Consider the following 19,274-nt stretch of genomic DNA (forward strand, 5'->3'; position numbering starts at 1 on the left):
ATTTCCCTCCTGTATTTCTATTTAAAAGATCCCTGTAAATATGCCATTCATGGCACTATTATTGTTTACGTATATATACTGTCACGTGTACATATATTGGATACTTTTTAAGTTAAGGTTAAACTTCATATGGAGGTGCTCCTAATTAAAGGAGGCTTATACTAAGAAAAATAAGTTTACTTCCGGTTTACTGGTTTACTATTTTGGAATGCATTACAAGGAAATTAATCGAAGGACCAGTTTAAAATCTTTTCACAAAATGGCGTCTTGTCAAAATCAAAACATTCAAAGAATTTAGTGTTTCCATCAATTTTGTTTATTAAACAGAGTAAAACGATATCGATCAATAATAAAGCAGGTGAAATTGACAATCGGGGGTACTGAGAAATGCTTGCAAACTTTTTGTTTAAATAATTTTACTAGTTCACATTTTTGAAAGATTTAGTTTTCATATGATTTGATCTTTTAATCGTTCAATCTTGATTGAGCAGAATTATGATATCGAAATCAATATCATCAAGTGAAAATAATAAAGAAGAAATAAGAAGAGAAACCAGAGACATATATATGTCTCTGGAGAAACACACCTAAGCCAATTCTCGATTGTATAAATCGACTTTTCCTACGGAAACGATAGAAATTCCGGAAAAAAAAAAGCGTACGGTAAAAATGTTGATTTTTTAACCCCCTCCCCCCAAGTGTACGTTTTGTACACTTTGGAAAATGGTTGACAATTATGGATGACCCCTTAAATACGATTCGTCTTAAAATGTTGAATTCAGGATTGAGTTGTTTAACATATATTTATTAACTGAATTGTAACTATTGGTTCACTTAAACATAAATTGTTATTTTTTTGTATAGCAATATAATATTTCCAACAGAAAGTAACCAACAGTTAGAGTGCAATAAATCTTCAAAATTCATGACGCCATTAACGACAAAATCTTAGTTTAAAACAATTTTTACTTTAAAATATTATATTGCTATACCAGAAAAGGGTTGTTGCATGAATATTGGGAAATATTGTCCCTCGTAGAACATATATTACACTCGCAAGCTCGTGCAATATAAAACTCTACTCGGGACAATATTCCCCAATATTCATGCAATAACCCTGTAGTATTATCAAGTGATGATAGTTTACTTTGTCATGGTTTTTACAAATCGAATGGATTTCGCACTTCATTTTGCTTTACTTGTATTATAATATATTGGTGTTCAGTATTTTTTTTTAAAGATAAATCCGGTGTTGACGTTGATAAGTTATGCTTTTTTCAATACAATTTAATTCACAATAAATTTTCATCAATATTACATTTATCTTTGGTGTTAATGTTATAGATGGCACCTAGTATTTCCTAGTCCATAAGGGATAATGATAGCCTTTTTAGGATTTCAACCTCTTATAACACTACAAAATTCTACATACGCTGTTAAATGAAGTACTTTTATTATACTAATCAGAAATGAATTTGAATATGCATCATGACCGTTTACTGTTTTGGCTATTTTTAAAACTCAAGGCAACAGTGCTTTTATGTCTTTTATCACAAAGTGAAAACAAAATAAAAAAATTCTCAAAAATTCTTTTTACCTGTATGCAAAATTATTTCATATTTTTCTACAACTGATTCATCCCCTTGTTTGGGAAAGTAAGTTCAGTTGAAACTATATGTTTTGTCAAATGACACTGTTCCGATACATTAATTTAAGTAGGGTATACAAACATGACAAAACGGGCAACCTAAACTTCGAAATGCAAATACTACCGTGCTAACTATAAGGTCGAAAATTATATCAGAGATGATTAACAGAAACTCCGAGTGTTAGTGTTGCTACCATTAAGCACTGTATATATACCAAATAGCAGATATTTCTATTAAGTTTTTTTTTAACAAATTTTAAATTGTTTTTAAAAAGACCTTAATCATGTATACATGTATATTCGACAGGAAGTATGAGAAGGACAATGTGAATATGGGATAATCAAAACACTATATGAGAAATCAAATCCATTTCTTTAATTGTTTTTCCTAATTGAAAGATAATCAATTGTGTCTATTTTTATACTAATATTATTGTTAGGACATGATTAAATAACCATTAACTTCCTGTTAGAGGAAGAGTTCAAACGACCTTTGAATGATTTAAAGTTCATTAAATCGCTATGTGATAAATTTGATCCGTTTCTAAACGTTTATTTAATGCGTTGTTGATCTTCATTTGTGTTTACTTTAACACTAGTACATGTATATCTACCTTCCTGGTAGAGGAAATGTGTCGAACGACTTTGAAATGGATTATAGTACATACAGATTTGTCAAACTGTTTTTTATGATATTATCATTCTCAAAGAAATCACATGGTAAGAATTTTATTTTAATTTTTTTACACTTACGATTAGAGCCGAGATAACATTCAAATATACTTTAGTCAAAAGTGAAAACATTAGCAACCGCACACATTAACTTTTCTTACATATTTATACTGCATAGTTGTGTTGATTTCCTAAATATGATATAACACATATAATGGATGATTAATAGCTATCAATGTATTAATTCAAGTTGCAGTATAAAACAATATTAGGTCAATGTCAGAAAAATTATTTTTTTATTCGACACAAAACTTGGAAAGGTCTCCGCAAACCTCGCCCTTCCCCAGTTTCTCAACCTCATAATCATATATTGACCTTATATTTTTTACATATATATATATATATAAAGTCATCGACAATGTTTCCTTGATTAATTGGTAAATGCAAAAAATAAAAATCTGTATTAAAGAAAAGTTTCCGGGTTTAAGACCTCGCTGTGACTTTAAGATGAAGATCTAGAGCAGCAACAAAAGCTAAGTTCCTTTGTTGTTTTATTGTGCATGTTTTTATTTGTGTCTTGAATGAATACTCTGTATCTTTTCTTTTGTTTTATTTGACAAGCTGTTAATTATTGTGTTATTTGGTCTCTTGTAAACAACATAAAAACTTAACAAAAACCCGAAGAAAATTTATGTTTTATCTCATGTTCTCCGGAAAGTTAATTAGATGTAGCTCCACATGTGGTACCCGTTGTGTTGCCAATGATAGAACAAATCCTGTAATAAGTCGTATTCGGTCAATCACATTCGACGAAAGAGGAACGGATTGTTGTTTCGGCAATAACAGCTTATGCATCCGTATCTGTGGAATTGATATTCCATAAAGGTCAACTCGTGATGGTGTCAATAAAATTAACGAGTGGTTGATTTTAACTTACTTCACCAATTGGAATTAACTGGTATGATAGCTTCTTTAAATTTGTTAGCAGCAACCCACTATCAAGGGAATCATGATTTTATCGTATCACCGTGGAGATATATACTTTGTAAGCTGCTACATAAATATGGAAAATCACAATTGTAAACGTTTTAGTTGCAGAGTTTTTATTTGCATTGGTCTCAACACTAAATTAACTTACAGTATATTCAAAGTAAAAGTACTTGTGAAATCTAATGCTACCAAATAGTAATTAACTATTTTAGTCTGAAATAATTCTTTAATGCACCTTTGGCTCACTTTTTAGACCAAAACGCATCACGACCATACACCAAAAGTTTCCCTAAAAGAAAGGAAATGTAAACGATTCGTAGAAAGTTAGATATAAAAGGGAATCTAAAATCTAAAAGTAGAATTGCAGGGAAGTTTTGTCTAATTGTGTTGTAGTTGTTGCTGTTTTTATTGGAAGAGGATGAAGGGAGATACGATGGTCTATTTTCTTGTTTTCATAATCGATCAAGATCGTCCTTCCTTATGTCCGTCCGTCCGTCCGTTCGTTCGTTCGTCCGTTCGTTCGTTCGTTCGTTCGTCCGTCCATTTGTTCGCCCGTCTGTCCCGCTTCAGGTTAAAGTGTGTGGTCGATGTAGTTTTTGATGAAGTTGAAGTCCAATCAACTCGAAACTTAGTAAACAGTACTATATGATATGATCTTTCTAATAGGAATGTCATAAGCGATTTTATCCTATTTTCATAGTCCACTGAACATAAAAAGTGATAGTGCGGATGGGGCATTCGTGTACTTGGCAGACTTGGGGTAATTGTAATTGTAATCGTTAATCAGCTGTAATTGATTACAATTTTTCAAGTAATCAGTGTAATCATTAATCATCCAAAAATCTGATTACATGTAATTTAATTTAATCAATTACTTTTCAAAATACCCTGTAATCATGATTACTTTATGATTACATTCTGATTACAATGAAAAAAAATCTAAAATTGTGTTTTTGGTCATTAAATGAACCTCTTTGTTCATATTTGATAAATTTTTAACATACTAAAATGGTTTGGTTACTTTCAGCTTGTCTACTTCAGTAAAAAATAAACTGTTACAGTATTAAAAAGTCATCCTTAGCCTAAGCAGAGACATATAATACAATTATATACCTTTTATCTTGGTAAAAGATATTGTACATACATGTATATTCATCGTTTTATAATGATCTTCATATTAATATTTGATAATAACTGTTATATATTCAAGTAATACTTTTCTTTAACCCTGAATTATAATCTTTTGTTAATTTTTGTGTTTGTTTTTTGTCAACTTTGAATTGACAGGTAGGAGACTAATTAAGGTTTGTTTTTATTGCAATTACCAATTGAGTATAGCTGTAGGGAAATATATATGATAAAAGATAAATCAGACATGAAAGTTTATCTAATTAGCACAAACTAAATTAAAAGTTGGACACATATGTTGTTTAAACTTTTTTTTGTATTTGGACTGGACGTGTAAAATGCAATGGTTTTTAGTACTTTAATACATATTGTTTACAATTTGATTAAACATTTCTATTAAAATTTAACATAGTTTTAACTGGTACAAATGTAACTTTATTTCATCCATATTTAAACTTCCATAAACTGCAACTTGGAATACATATAAATTATGAAGGAGGTCAGAAGACAAACAAAAAAACTCTTGATTATGATATATCTTTATTAAATTTAATTCAAAATAATTTAGAGATCATTGGTGATAAAGTGTGATGTATATATATATTATGTAGTGAAATTTGGTGTTTATTTAAATAGATGAAGTTTAATTTGAAGTTATCATTTTATAATTGAACCAAATAAAATACTTTCTCAAAAATGCTATAGTTATATTAAACGTTTATTCATCCACATCATTCAGAATGTTTTGTTTTTAAATTCATTGTAATCAGATGTAATCATGATTACTTTGCCAATGTAATCATTAATTTAATCAGATACTTTCAGAAATGATGTAATCATTAATTTAATTTAATCGTACAAATGACAAAGTAATTGTAATTTAATCAATTACATTGAAAGTAATCGGACCCATCTCTGGTACTTGGGACACATTCTTGTTTGTTAATCGTTAAAGTTTGATAAGACATAACCCTAATTTTGAAAGAAAACTAAAATATAAATGGGACTGAAACATGACATTCCCTCAGATTAAAAAAACATTGTTTCTAATTATAACTGTTAACGTACAGTTAGTATACTCCGTTATAAATGGTACTTTCGTACAACTCTGGCCCCATAGAACTGTGAACGCGAATGTGCTCAGTACTTTATATAAATACATTTTGACAAGCCATCTGATTTGATACGTTCAAACAAGTGAAGGCGATTTCGTCTCTTTTTCACGGAAGAAAAAAGTTATGATGAAAAAGAACATTAAAAAAAATCACTATGTTCTGTCATGTATGTGTTAAATAACAAACAGCTACTTTTTTCAATTTGAAGGGTCAACATTTGAAAGACGACTTTGTGAAAATTCTACAGCAGAAATAACCTGTCCTGATGGAAACGCAATAGATAATATCAATATTATGTTTCACGATATTGGGAATGCTTGCAGTCTTACAAATGACGGTTATATGGGATCTGCAGCTATGAACTCAACTTCATATTCATCTTGTATTGGCCACAACTCGTGTGTATTATCGGACAAAATGGTCAATGTTTCACATTTAGTAGCTGACAAAACATGGAAACTAAACATTGACTATCACTGTATTCGTAAGTTAACATTCAATTCTAACGATAAGGAATCCCACTTCATTTAACATTGAAGAGTGAAAATGTCAACATAAATTTGTGTATAACTACATCCTGCAGAGTATGAAAAAGTTAGACGTTTTGGGTTCAACATACACATGTCAATAAGGAATGAAATAAAATGTATTTCCGACGTCTATGACTAAAAACATGTCGAGATCTGATAAAAAGGACGTACGATGACCTTCAGTTGTTCATTTCTGTGTCATTTTGGTTTCTTATGATCATACCACATCTTCTTTTTTATATACGTATATTTGAGAGAAACGAAACGACATATTTCTGTGAAATCTATGAAGTGATTGATATGAGATGGGACATGGATTTGATATTAGGATAGAAATTCGACTCACATATACACCTAAATTCGTCCAAGCTTATCGAAAGGTTGTCCGACATAATCAGTCAAACAAACTTTTTTTAGATGAACTCTTTGAGGAACGATCATTTTCATTGGTCAATTCAAACCTTCGATCTCACAACTGTGAAAATAGAGCACACGTTCTATAACGTTGAATGGACTGATCAATATTCACGTAGCTGGTCAAGGTCGTTTAAAGCTTCCATCGTCGTATTCGCGTACATGATTGTGTTCTTTATTATCCAATTTCATTTCTAGCTTTTATACATGTATACGTGTAAAATTCATAAATTTTATAATTTTGAGCAATAGTAACATTTCAGACTTTAAAATCTAATCCTTTTTTCTCATCGAAATATTCAATTCAACTATCTCCTCTCTGGATTAAGGAGGGTGATAGGAGGGGTCCTGATCCCGAAATCCAAGACTTAAAAACACGAAATCCCGAGGTCCCGCATTTAAAAAACTTGAACCCCTACATCGCAAAATTCGAAAAAAAGAATTCCTGTATCTCGAAAGGGTCAATCCCGAAATCCCGAGCTTAAAACACCCGATCCCGGAGTCCCGATAAAGGTCATATCCCCCCTCATTAAGGGACGACATCAAAAGTTCAATGTAGGATGAAAAAAAAACTTAAATCACATAGTTTTTTCACTGAACCCCTCTTAACTTGATTTGAAAAAACTTGACTGAACAATATGAATATATGTAAAAATTGGTTTAAAATAACACAAAATACAGCAATTTTTACCATGTTTACCCCAACCCCCAAATTATTCGAATTAATTTTTTTTTATTCTACATTAATCTTTTGATTTCATCCGTAACGGAGCTACAATTGTATTTTGATTTAGGGGGGGGGGGGACCTGAATGAAACATTTTGTCCTGCATTTTTTTAGTTGTAATCTCTATCCCGTCTTATAAATTTTCAGTCTATTCAGTCCTGCTATTTTATTAATTAATGAAACCGTACTTACATTTATACACACAAATAACCAAATTACGTACTGATGCAGTTTACTTGATTTTGAAACAAAAATCCGATATTCTAGGTAAATTCAGAACATGTAACCAACCATGCTTTGTTTAGATAAAATGGAGATGGCAAACCATGGCACAGTGGAAGGAAAGTTTCTTTATAAACTCCAGCGATATACTTCATGAATTTATAATTAACTGTTTTGCTATTCTCGGTTGAAAAACGAACCTAAATTTTATAATGTAAATATTTAAATAGAAACATAGAAACCAATCAGTTTTTAAAAGCGTGTTTATATATTAAATATATTGATAAAAAGGTGAGTTCCTTCTTTTAAATGGATTTAGTCATCCGCAATTTCTTGTGATTTCGTTTATCAGTTTATCATACATGTGATGATTTTGTATTTCATTTTAAATCCGTTTACGAACAAATTACATTTTTGTAAAATCGAAAACAGTACATTTGTATTGTTCCTTATAAACTACATCATTTCTCACACGTATTTATTTATTATTTAATTTCACACATGCAAACGATATACTCTTCGCCGAAGAAACATTTCAAAGTTTTAACACCAAAATGCCTTCGCTGAATTCATTAACGTGCACAAATGATACGATTAATGATTTTTGTTTTTACCTTTTGGGGACAATTTTCCCCGTTTATACGTTATTTCTGAATGACCAAACACTTAGCTACTGTGTTTGTTTTATAGCATGACAATAATAGAAGAGGAATGTGCAACCCATCATAAATTATTGTAAGGGATCAGTATTATGAATTACTTATTATTAGTAACTACGACATTGTCAGGATAATAACCTAGCGTCTGTTTATGGAAGAAATTGTAAGTGGTTCATATATTCATCCGTATAAAAGTGGCATATGCACTTTATTTCATCCTTATATTTTTCATAATGCGGAACAAGATAATTGTGTTACTGCATGCATAAAGGACTCCAGTATAACATTTCGACCCTACTATTTAAAATTCACAAAGCATTTGTTAAATTCTTTTTACCAAGGATTTGTAAACTATTTACGTTCGTAGTAACATAGTACATTCCATTGTCGGTCACCTGTGTCAATTCACGTGCATACTACGATTGTTGTTCTGTTTGAATCTTTCGGCCAATGAAATGAGACGTTACAAGTTGTTTGTTTGTAAAACTCCAGAATGTTATCAATGAACTATCAAACGCTAAATTTGGCTGCATTTCACTGTATTTAATCTATTAAAATAATCATCGGTGGTTTTATCTTCAGATTTGAATTTGTACAAACAAATATATTCGGAATCCTCTTGTTTTATACATGTAGTGCCATTTATATTTTTCACATATAGTTTAAAAAGCGATAATTGAAAATCTTATAAAATCCTTTTACTTTTTCATTGTTTCTGAAGGAATAAATGTGCCAATAATATATGGAAAATCTCGGAAGAAACATTTCCGACCAAATTTTCATTTTCTGATATCTCGAAAACAAGTACCTTTACTATTTTTCTGGTTTTTTTTTAGTTCCTTTATTTGTAAACTATCAATTTATACAAGCCTACAAAAAGCTTTTTAATTTGAAACAGGGTAGCGAACATCATAAGGTCCTTTTGGGGTTTTTGATTAGCTCTTCATCGTTAGTATAGGGTTTTGTGTTTACATTTATTTGTCCTAGAGAATCACTGAAGACACATCAATTGTCTTAATGCTCATTTGATGCATTAATTGTTAATGTCTTTAAGAACATACACCTTTTCCCAACATTTTGAGGTCGTGCAATATTACGTCAGCAAACTTTTCTTCTCTCTTGGTCTTAACTTACCATCCTTTGTCCTTAATAATGTCCAGTTCATCTCAAAATAGTTCTTGACGCCATGAAATATATTTCACATGTAACATATCTTTTTTCTTTTCAGGTTCAAACGTCAATAATAGTAAAGTCCCCAAAACAGTGTGTCCCTACAGTATGGAGTCGGTAAAATGTGGAAATCCAAAAAATAAGATAGAAATTCAGTCAGTTAAAGTAATGTATTATTCATCGTTTTGCAAAGAACGCAATATGGATCAACAGTGTACAGAATCTATTCACCAGAAAGTACAGGAGTCCTGCAATATTAACAATACTTGTCAACCTATCATTTGGACCAAATCTGTCAATACATGGAATGATTGCATTCGAATACCAAAGTTTGTAAATATATCATTCAGTTGTAAAGGTGTGTATTTATATGTTAGCATGTATATAACTCAATTTCAATTATCATTCATATACTTATTCATTCATAGATAACAAAGGATTTTTTTTATCAGATTAATTTAACGACACCAGACGTTTGCACAATGTTTGTTTACTTCATGAAATTGTCATGCATGCATTAACAAGATGAAAAAGGCATGCTAACTTTGCAAAACCACTTTTGATCTAAAACGGTCAGTTTGATGAAAAAAAAATCATCCGAAAAGTCTGAACAATATATCATTGTGTCACATTCGGGATTACAGTAAATATTTAGTCTTAAGACTGAGATAAACTCTGTATTGTCCAGATAATTATCTTTCAGTTAACCCGGTACTGTTCAGCAGCATTTCATATAATTCAGTATGATGTTTGTTTTATCAAGTAATTACAAACTGCTGGAAACAATGTCTGCTATTCTCAATGATGACTAAATCATGCTAATGGCAAAATCTGCCAAGATAATTCAACTGTTTGTAGATTCATTTCATTCATAAATACAATGTATCGTTAAAGAATTATTTAAAAAATAATAGTCTTTGATATATTTCCCCCGAAATGGCATATTCAAATACCGTGAAAGGTACAAAGATATGTAAAAAAAAAAAGAGGAAAAGGCTTCTCTAGAAGTCATCAATTAGATTTATTTGATAAATAAGTACTAGTAAATCTGGTTTTATTGTACAGTTGTGAAATTTGGGGCTTTTGAATTCTCTGGAGAGGGTGTAATTAAAATTTGTAAGCACCTTCTGAACTTTAAGTCTTTTATACCAAATTTAGTAATATATATTGTGTTCTTGGGCGATATTAAAATTAAGATATTAAGATTCATATGATTTTATTTTGTATCAAATTATCATTTGACAGATTAAATTATCAGCAACTAGTTGTAAACAACTGTATATGCAGTTTAATAAAAGCGATGTTACACAATCAGAATACTTGTAAATAGTGAACTCAGTGTTATTATGTATAAATGTGTCATTTTATTGATAAAATGGTCTGTATACCATAATAATTGCAAGGTTTGACAAAATAAAATTTGCTCTAATGATGAATTTTATCCTAAAATGACAGAAATCCAAATAATCGCTCTTCATTCTAAAGACAATCTTAAGAGACGAAAATATAATAGTGATTTAACTTTATGCTACCCAAAAATGAAACTTTCAAATATTTACCTTTTCTCAAACACACTAACGATTCTTATTAGAATATGTTGATGATTTCTTAAGAATGAAGATAACGCTAAAACCTCATTTGTAAGAGTTATAAATTGTTCCATTTTCAAGTTAGAGTGTAAAAAAGAGGTGAAAGATACCAAAGAGGACGTTCAGACTCAGAAGTGCAAACTTAACTAAACACAATGGCTAAAAAAGAAGACAACATAGACAACAAAAAACTGAGCATCACGAAAACAAACTATAAAAAGGGTCTGAACACATGTGCTCTGTTGGATAAACATATCCTGCTTCAATAAGACATCCGTTACAGTTTTCAAAGCCTAAAATATCCTTATTAGTAAAAACCCGAGTACACGTATAATTAGGTCTGTAACATTCGGAAAAAGGGTCCAGGATACTGGTTACAACATTTGAAACATATTTGTAATCATATGGAAAACGGATATTCCACAACGGTCAACAAATTCATGTTACATGATTTCAACTCCACTACTTGGAACTTTTGGTTTAATAGTTTCTTTTAGAGCAGCAACCCTTTTTCAAATAAATGATCAAAATACAAGTCCCCGAATATCTTCTCAACTGGGGGTACATATACAGGGGATGATGGGATGTTGCTACGTAGACTTAGAAAGTTCACAATTGGGAAGCTGGGTTCATCTTTTTTGTCGTAAAGCATTTGTTTATAACCAACCTCATTGTAAATTGATAGATGTAAGTCAAGACATGAGGCTCACCCAACTGTTTCTGTTGTATCCTTTATCTCTAGTTCTATGGGATCGATGCGTTCATCATATAGTCACCAAAATTTGAACTTTTTATTGATAGAACATCTATATAGCAGAAAGATTTTGGCTTTTTATTCAAAAACAATATTGCAAATGCTGTTAACAGATTTCTTCACTGGTACAGCTATTTCAATGGACATCCCAGAATTGAAAGTAAAATAAACCCCACACTATTTTTTTCTTTCTTCCTTATCTTTCCAGATGTTTTTTCATACGCATTTTCAGTTTGGCAGCCTAGTAAAATGATTTTCCATTGGTTTAAGCCTCTCTTCTTGATATTTCAATTTTGCACTTTTTGTCCTGTTCGTCATTCTAGTTTTCAATAAGTTTTTTTGGTTTTCAAATCTTTCAACCTCGAGCATCACTGAAGAGACATGATTCTCGAAATGCGCATTTGGTGCATGATTGTTTTTGTCGTTTTTGAGTTTATAAACACTTTATTCTGTGGATGTTTAATACACGTTTTTTCACATATTTTAACCTCTAGCATCACTGAAGAGACATTATATAATATTTTACATTATTTCCTTGTTTTTGTTAATTTCGCCCTTTTAATTGTACCTCAAAACCCTCAGTCTGATTGCCTGTGAAAACAAAAGAAAAGATTAAAAAAAAAAAATGAAAACTGATACAAAAAAAAATTAAATTAAAAATAACGTGTAAGGTTTTTGTTTAATAAATGCATCTAACATTTTAGTTATATCTTTTATCTTAACGTCAAAATGGTATATAATCAAATATAAAGTGAAGTTTTACTGCCACATTAACCTATCATATCTGTTTGGTTGCTTGCCTAATTTTGTAAATATAATTGAACTATAAATTACTAACATGCATAAATGAGATTTAGCTAGTCATAAACCTATATTTTTACAGTTTTAATTGCAATCATACCATATCTTCTTTTTTTTATATTTACTGCATGGTTTGTTACTCGTGATGTGTGGAATCAGCAAAATGTGCCCGCGTGCCTTTAGTGTATGCCCTTATATTCTTACAGTTTAAGCTTATTTGAGTGTGAGAGAGCTGTCTACTTGTTCTGTCTCTTATGGAGAGTTATCTCATTGGCAATCATACCACATCTTCCTTTTTATATTTACTGCAGGGTTTGTTACTCGTGGTGTGTGGATTCAGTAAAATATGCCCCGTGCCTGTAGTGTATGCCCTTACATATTTACAGTTTGGGGTTTTTTTGCTTGTAAGAGAGCTGTATACTTATTCTGTTTCTCAGGGAGAGTTTTCTCATTGGCAATCATACCACATTTTCTTTTTTTATAGCAACTACCTTCATGCGTTAAAAACATTTGATAGCATAACATAATGTAGGAATACCAAAACTTATGATCAATTTCAAATATTTGCACAATAGGAAATAAAGCGACAAACATACTACGAACGTTATGCCTAGATTGCAACACTTAAATAACGCAGATCAAATAAAAATATGCAGATACCAATACTGAATTTGAAAATGAATCAAATAAATATAAAATTTGAATAACAACACAAAAACTTTTAATCTATCTTTTCAGCAATTACTACTGAGCATCCATCGCAAGACGAAACCAGTGAACATGGAAGCATGGGCAAGTATTTAAGTCAATTTCAAATTAGGGGACGTGATAAGAATAGACAAAAAAAATCTTAATAACACTTATGATGAGCGCTGACGCCAAATATTTCAAAGCAATTGATGTATAAACACCGAAACAGTTGAATAACTATATGACAAAAAGGACTTAAAAATTAGCAAAAGCAATCGAAGATAAAGTTTGTATGTGGGAGTATAAAGTGTAGTTTTACTGTCACATAAACCTATTATAGCTGTTTGGGTTGCTCGCCAAATTTACAAAGACGTTCGGTATTTTTGTTCATTCTTTCATTGTATCATATGCAGATTCCAATACCAATTGGGAAATGAATCAAAGAAATATCAAATTTAAATAACAACACGCAAACTTTAAATATATTTTACAGCAATTACTACTCCATTGCAAGATGAAACCAGTGTACAGGGTAGAATTGGCAAGTATTTCTGTCTTCTGTTTTTTTAAGGATTTACCTTCATCAGGAACGCTCAAGGCCGAAAAATTGAAAGTCAAGAGAGCTCTATGACCAAACCTCTTCTCCCTTAGAAAAAAGCAAAATTTATCAAAAGGCAACCGTGCCTGATAGAGCTGAAACCAAAATTTTCAGGCGGAACATTTTAAAAGGTTTTTTGTAAACCATGTCAGTACCGGAGAATTTACTTAGATTATACCTCTATTTGAGATAAATATAAACTTTGCACAATGTTTATAAAAGTATCAAAGTATCAAAGACTAAAAAGAGAAATACAATCGCGGTATTACTCCTTAAAAATAAAAAAAACCAGATAATTTTAAAAAGTACATTTTATCCATCGATAACGTAATTTTGTGTTAAGCTTACGACATTATCTTTAAAATATTAAAAAATGAATGAATTATATTTTTTTATTTTAAAACTTCAAACATTATTTCGAAATCATCAAGTTCATTTAAAATATATGAATATTTGACAGATAAATTGATTTTTATCCAATTTAAACCCCAGATTATATCCACTATAAGTTCTTTTATCAGTAGAATACAAACAAAAACTAGTTATAAATAATTCGCTATGGATACGATTTTTGGTACAAAAAAGATTTTGTCAAACGTTTATAAAATTCCATAAAGGTTTGAAAAAGGAACGAATAATTTAAAACGTTACCCAAATGAAGAAAACGCATACAACATCGCTGACAAAAGAATCAAAGATCGGCATGTCATGCTTTTGTGACTTGAATTCGTAGGTGAGACAAAACTATATTCATACCTATATTGAAGTAGAGAATATGGCATACATTATTAATTCTTGAATACTAATTTATTGACTTGTACTGTATTTTTTCAGCATTGTCTACTGTCCTACCATTGCAAGAGGAAAGAAGTATAGAAGATAGCATAGGCAAGTATTTATATCAAAATAAATATAGCATACTAAAAACTGAAAATCGGTCTTCGCAAATTTCCTCCGCCTGAAACGGTTTTCTGGTTTTACCTTCATTTGTAACAATCAAAGCCAAATATTTAAAAGCCAGTGATGTATAAAAACGTAACAAGTGTTGAGAGCTATATGAGAAACTGGTCTTACAAAAGCAGTAAAAACAACATAGGGTCAACTTTGCCTGATAATATTAAAACCTTAGTTTCGTTATGATGTATAAACGGAAAATCTAACCTAGAAAGATTAGCAATGAGACAACTATCAATCATAGTTAAAACAATGCTAATATAAAAAGTTCATTTCAACGAATCGAGATCATCCATTGTAAAGTAAAAGTTTTGTACTTTTGTATTGTTCATATCAATGTATCTGTACCGAAATCGTATTGCAGCTGTTTTGACTTGCCTTCTATATCTTACCTATACAGTCAAGCCAATTGAAACTAGAGAATATATTGTAGAGAATATATTATATCACAATAAGATATCAAATAAAAGATATTTTATTACATATTATGTAGGTGTTGCTGTGGGTGTCATTGTTGGACTAATTGTAATTGTTGGAGTCGTGGTACTGTATTTACTCTTTGTTAGAAGGTAAAGTCAAATGTTATTAATCTTCAATGTACTTAAAATTTGTAAGCATTAACAATATCTTAGAGGAGAAAATAGAGACAAACACATTGTAACATTAACAAAGTGGAACAGATTTGGTTAATATGATCGTGATGGGCAAACCTATTCGTTTTTTGATGTACTATTTTCCATTTTTCAAATTTGGTCCAGTTTTCACCAAGTCCAATCCAAATTCTGATTGTTTATCATGATACATTTCGTACTTTCTTTCAGTGGGTAGTATATGATTAGGTTGAATTCTTGTTGCATAACGTCGAGTGGCAAACTATTATATCCTTTTTAACACATACACTAATCAAATAATAAAAGGAGTATTTAGCCCCCAGATTGTTTGTTTTATAATCAAGCAAACATACTAAATATTTTTCATCGATGTATGTGCTATATAAGTAAGGACTGTATTTTTTTCTGTCTTTGATGAAATAACATTACAAATATGGTGCTTACTAAATAACCCGCGTAACTGCTTATTTTTGATGTTATTTCGAACAGTCAGAAAAAATAATACAGTTATTTCTTATATTCCAAATTAAACCTGTGTAAGTCATGAAAAAACGTTAATGGCGTCACGGCCACATGGAAAAAAATATGTCTATGAGCTGATAAACAAAATACTTTCAGCCAATCAGAAGCCACCTCACATTCGAAATTAAATTATTCTTATTATAAAGTTTAAATTCAAGATAATATTCTGCGAAGATTGAACGTTGTAAAAAAATCGAAATATCACACTTATTCTCAAGTACCCACTAGCGCCTTATTTTTTACAAACGACTTGCTAGTTCCAAAAAGTTAATACAGACGGAAAATCAAATAATATTAATTTCTATATTTCTATTTGTGCAGAAAAAATACAGATGACAAACATGATATAGCTAGCAACTACGAAAACGCTGATTATGTTGGAAATCAAAACATAGCTCTTCCTGCTAACTGTAATTCTGAGATTTCCACAAATCTTGAATTGAAAATAAATGATTCTAAACAAACAAATAAAAGCGAAACGATCTTAGAAACCAGATGTATAAATGACACCGACAACCAATATTATAATTCAGCCATATTTTCTACAGCTCTTGAACCTAACAGAACAGATATTCCAGTTCAGCATTCAAACGCCAATGACTATGAAATGGCAAAACCAATAAATGATTCTAAATATGATAAAAATACACCAACATTGGAAAAAGATAATTATACATTTAATGAAGATCAGTATGACGTTTCAGGGAAACATGACGGCTCTGATCATCAGCAGGGCATATATAGTAGAGCTGTAGATACTGTGTATGACAGTGCTTCTCATAGTAGACAGAATAATATAACCGATCAGACGTACGACCATGCATTTGGTCCGACAACAGATGATGATTATGATATAGCAAAACAATGAATATATACAATGCATGGTATTTGAGGATTTTCACACAGTTATTTCTAGGCTTCGAAATTTAAATTAGGTTAAACTGAAGTAAAACCGCCATACACTATCATATCGTTGGTTGTAAGATTTGACCTAGTATCGACGGGAAACTATACAGTAAGACGCCATCATGTGCAAACCCAATTGAAAATTGACAGAATTACAAAAAAGATATCAAACAATTAAGATTTGTTTCAAAATATCAAAAAAAGCGAAAAGATAATTACCTCTTAAAATATATGACACAAATAGTCTACAAAAATATTAGACATCAACAATCTACAAATTTTATTGATAAGCTGGGTTCGAAAATGATTTAGTAGTATAACCTTATCAGGTGTAATCTTTGTATTATCTTTAGGTCAAATCACGCTTCCACAATAACTCACTATATTTGTGTTCTAGACCTTGGTGACAAACTAGTTTACGAAGTTCATTAACAATGATCATTAAAAAGGTAACAGTAATATTCCGGTGTTCAAATGTCATCAATCGATTGAGCAAAAAAAAATCCAAGATTACAAACTAATACCGAGGGAAACACGTACACTCTGAAAAGGAAAACAAAAGGTCAACAAGAACAATATGGTTCTTCTATAATATTATGATAGACAATTCACATATAGAGACATCTAACACAATTCTATATTCATCTAATTCCCAAATAAAGAATGATAGCTAGTGAAAGCTATTGGAAAACATTAACTGTAATAAAGTATGGCGTCATATATTCTGTTATCTGCAGCTTTATTAAGAGAAAGGTGCATTAAGACAATAAAAGAATACACAGTGCAACGTAAAAAGTATGAAATAAACACTGGAATGCTATAATAGAAAAAAAGATTATGGGATATCCATCTTTCACACAAAATCATTACATGCACAACCAAAAAAAAAACACACAAAAAGCAAAGGAACAGTTGGTGAGAATAGTTTATCAAATTTTGATAGTGGTTTATTGGAAATTGCACAAAATATGGATAACATATAAGGCAAAAAAATGCTTTTTAATCTCAATGTTAAATGTACACTTTATACGAGAAAACTACAAAAAAAAAACAGCCGTACAATTGAAAATGAAAAGTTTACTCATTAAACTATACATGGAAATAATCATGACAAAAACTTCCTTAGGCAACGAATTGTGGAGTATTTTTTTCAAATTATGATGGTTTAAGACAAGAACAGTTTGTATACTCAGTCAGGTTGGTATATTCTATCAATTGGCTGACTTGGGTTGCTTTTTACAGGTAAAATAAGGACAAGTGAATCTTAATTTATTTTTTGGCACGTAAAGCTAAACACACATTACCATTTTAAACTACTAAGTATAGGATACATGGTAAATTGTATGCAATATAAATAAGATGTGGTATAAGGGAAAATGTCACAACATCTTATCCAAGTTACAATACATGTATATAATAGTTTAAATTTATAGGTTAAAGAACAGCCTTCAACAATGCTTATCAATAACACACGTTTAATAAATTGTTTGTGCAACCATTAGGTACGAATATTAAAGATAAATAACAAGGACAGAAAACATCGCAATACAGAATACGTCCTACGTTTCTTACACTGAATATTTAAAAAATAAAATCCAGTTCATCTGTATAATTGGCCCCTTAAATTTAATAATTGGCAATAAAAATCAAAATGTGTTCAAAACATGACACCCATTCAAAAAGATATAAAAGAGGAATTATTTCATTTGTTTGTTGCCTGTTTCAACATCAATTAGACGACGCAGCAGATATTTCACATTCTATTGTTAATGATCCATTTTTATATGATGCCTTGTCACAGTCTTATGTTGTTTTTATATCTCAACTTACTAAAACGATTCGCTCGTATTTGTGAAACGTATTTGATTTTAACGAAAGAAATCTCTGTATTACTAAAAAAAATTACACCAGGGACTTTGATAGATAACGTTCGTAAAAATAATTTAACATGCAGACATCTTACACTTTCAGATATTTCAGATTTAATATTTTATGGTAATATTTAGTATAAAAGAACAAAAATGTCGGCATTCTTCTGAAAAGCTAACCAAAGTTTGAATAGATGTATTCAGATATAGGTACGATACTGTTTTCATGTCATTCAAGATGCCATTTTGGTATTAATATTGACTCACTCATAGAGTCTTTGCATTGGAAATCAACACATTTATTTCTAAAACCAGTTGTTGACATGATACGCCTTCTGTGCTTTTCAAATGTTTTATGATGGTGATACTAAACACCTTATAGGACGGATTGTGCTTGATTTTCATATTATTAAGACGTTTTCTTTCAATCAGTTTAATTAAGCTGTGGATCTGGCAGTCCTCTGTTAATATTTATGTATCAATTTCATTTTGCCCTGTTTCTTTTGTTATCTATTATGACATCGGACTCGGACTTTTTTTACTGAGTTTTACTGCGCGTTTTGGTGTGTTAACCTATATTGGCTAGAGGTAAATGGGGAGGGTTGATATCTCAGAAACTTTGTAAACTCCGCTGCATGTTTGCGCCTGTCCCAAGTCAGGAGCCTCTGGCCTTTATTATTCTTGTATGTTTCCGTTTTCAATTTAAG

At 30.6% G+C, this 19,274-nt stretch overlaps 2 long non-coding RNA genes across 2 annotated transcripts; both read left to right on the forward strand.

Moving 5' to 3' along the window:
* The first annotated feature begins 2,143 nt into the window (after positions 1–2,143).
* LOC143044666 (uncharacterized) lies at positions 2,144–14,595 on the forward strand. Its single transcript, XR_012968751.1, has 5 exons — positions 2,144–2,368; positions 5,762–6,037; positions 9,333–9,632; positions 13,157–13,649; positions 14,541–14,595. It is a non-coding gene; the product is annotated as an uncharacterized LOC143044666 (long non-coding RNA).
* A 552-nt stretch (positions 14,596–15,147) lies between these two features.
* On the forward strand, positions 15,148–16,683 carry LOC143044668 (uncharacterized). The gene is made up of 2 exons (XR_012968752.1): positions 15,148–15,229; positions 16,115–16,683. It is a non-coding gene; the product is annotated as an uncharacterized LOC143044668 (long non-coding RNA).
* Positions 16,684–19,274: the final 2,591 nt, after the last annotated feature.

This window comes from Mytilus galloprovincialis, chromosome 9, assembly GCF_965363235.1.
Source record: "Mytilus galloprovincialis chromosome 9, xbMytGall1.hap1.1, whole genome shotgun sequence".
Taxonomy (NCBI): domain Eukaryota; kingdom Metazoa; phylum Mollusca; class Bivalvia; order Mytilida; family Mytilidae; genus Mytilus; species Mytilus galloprovincialis.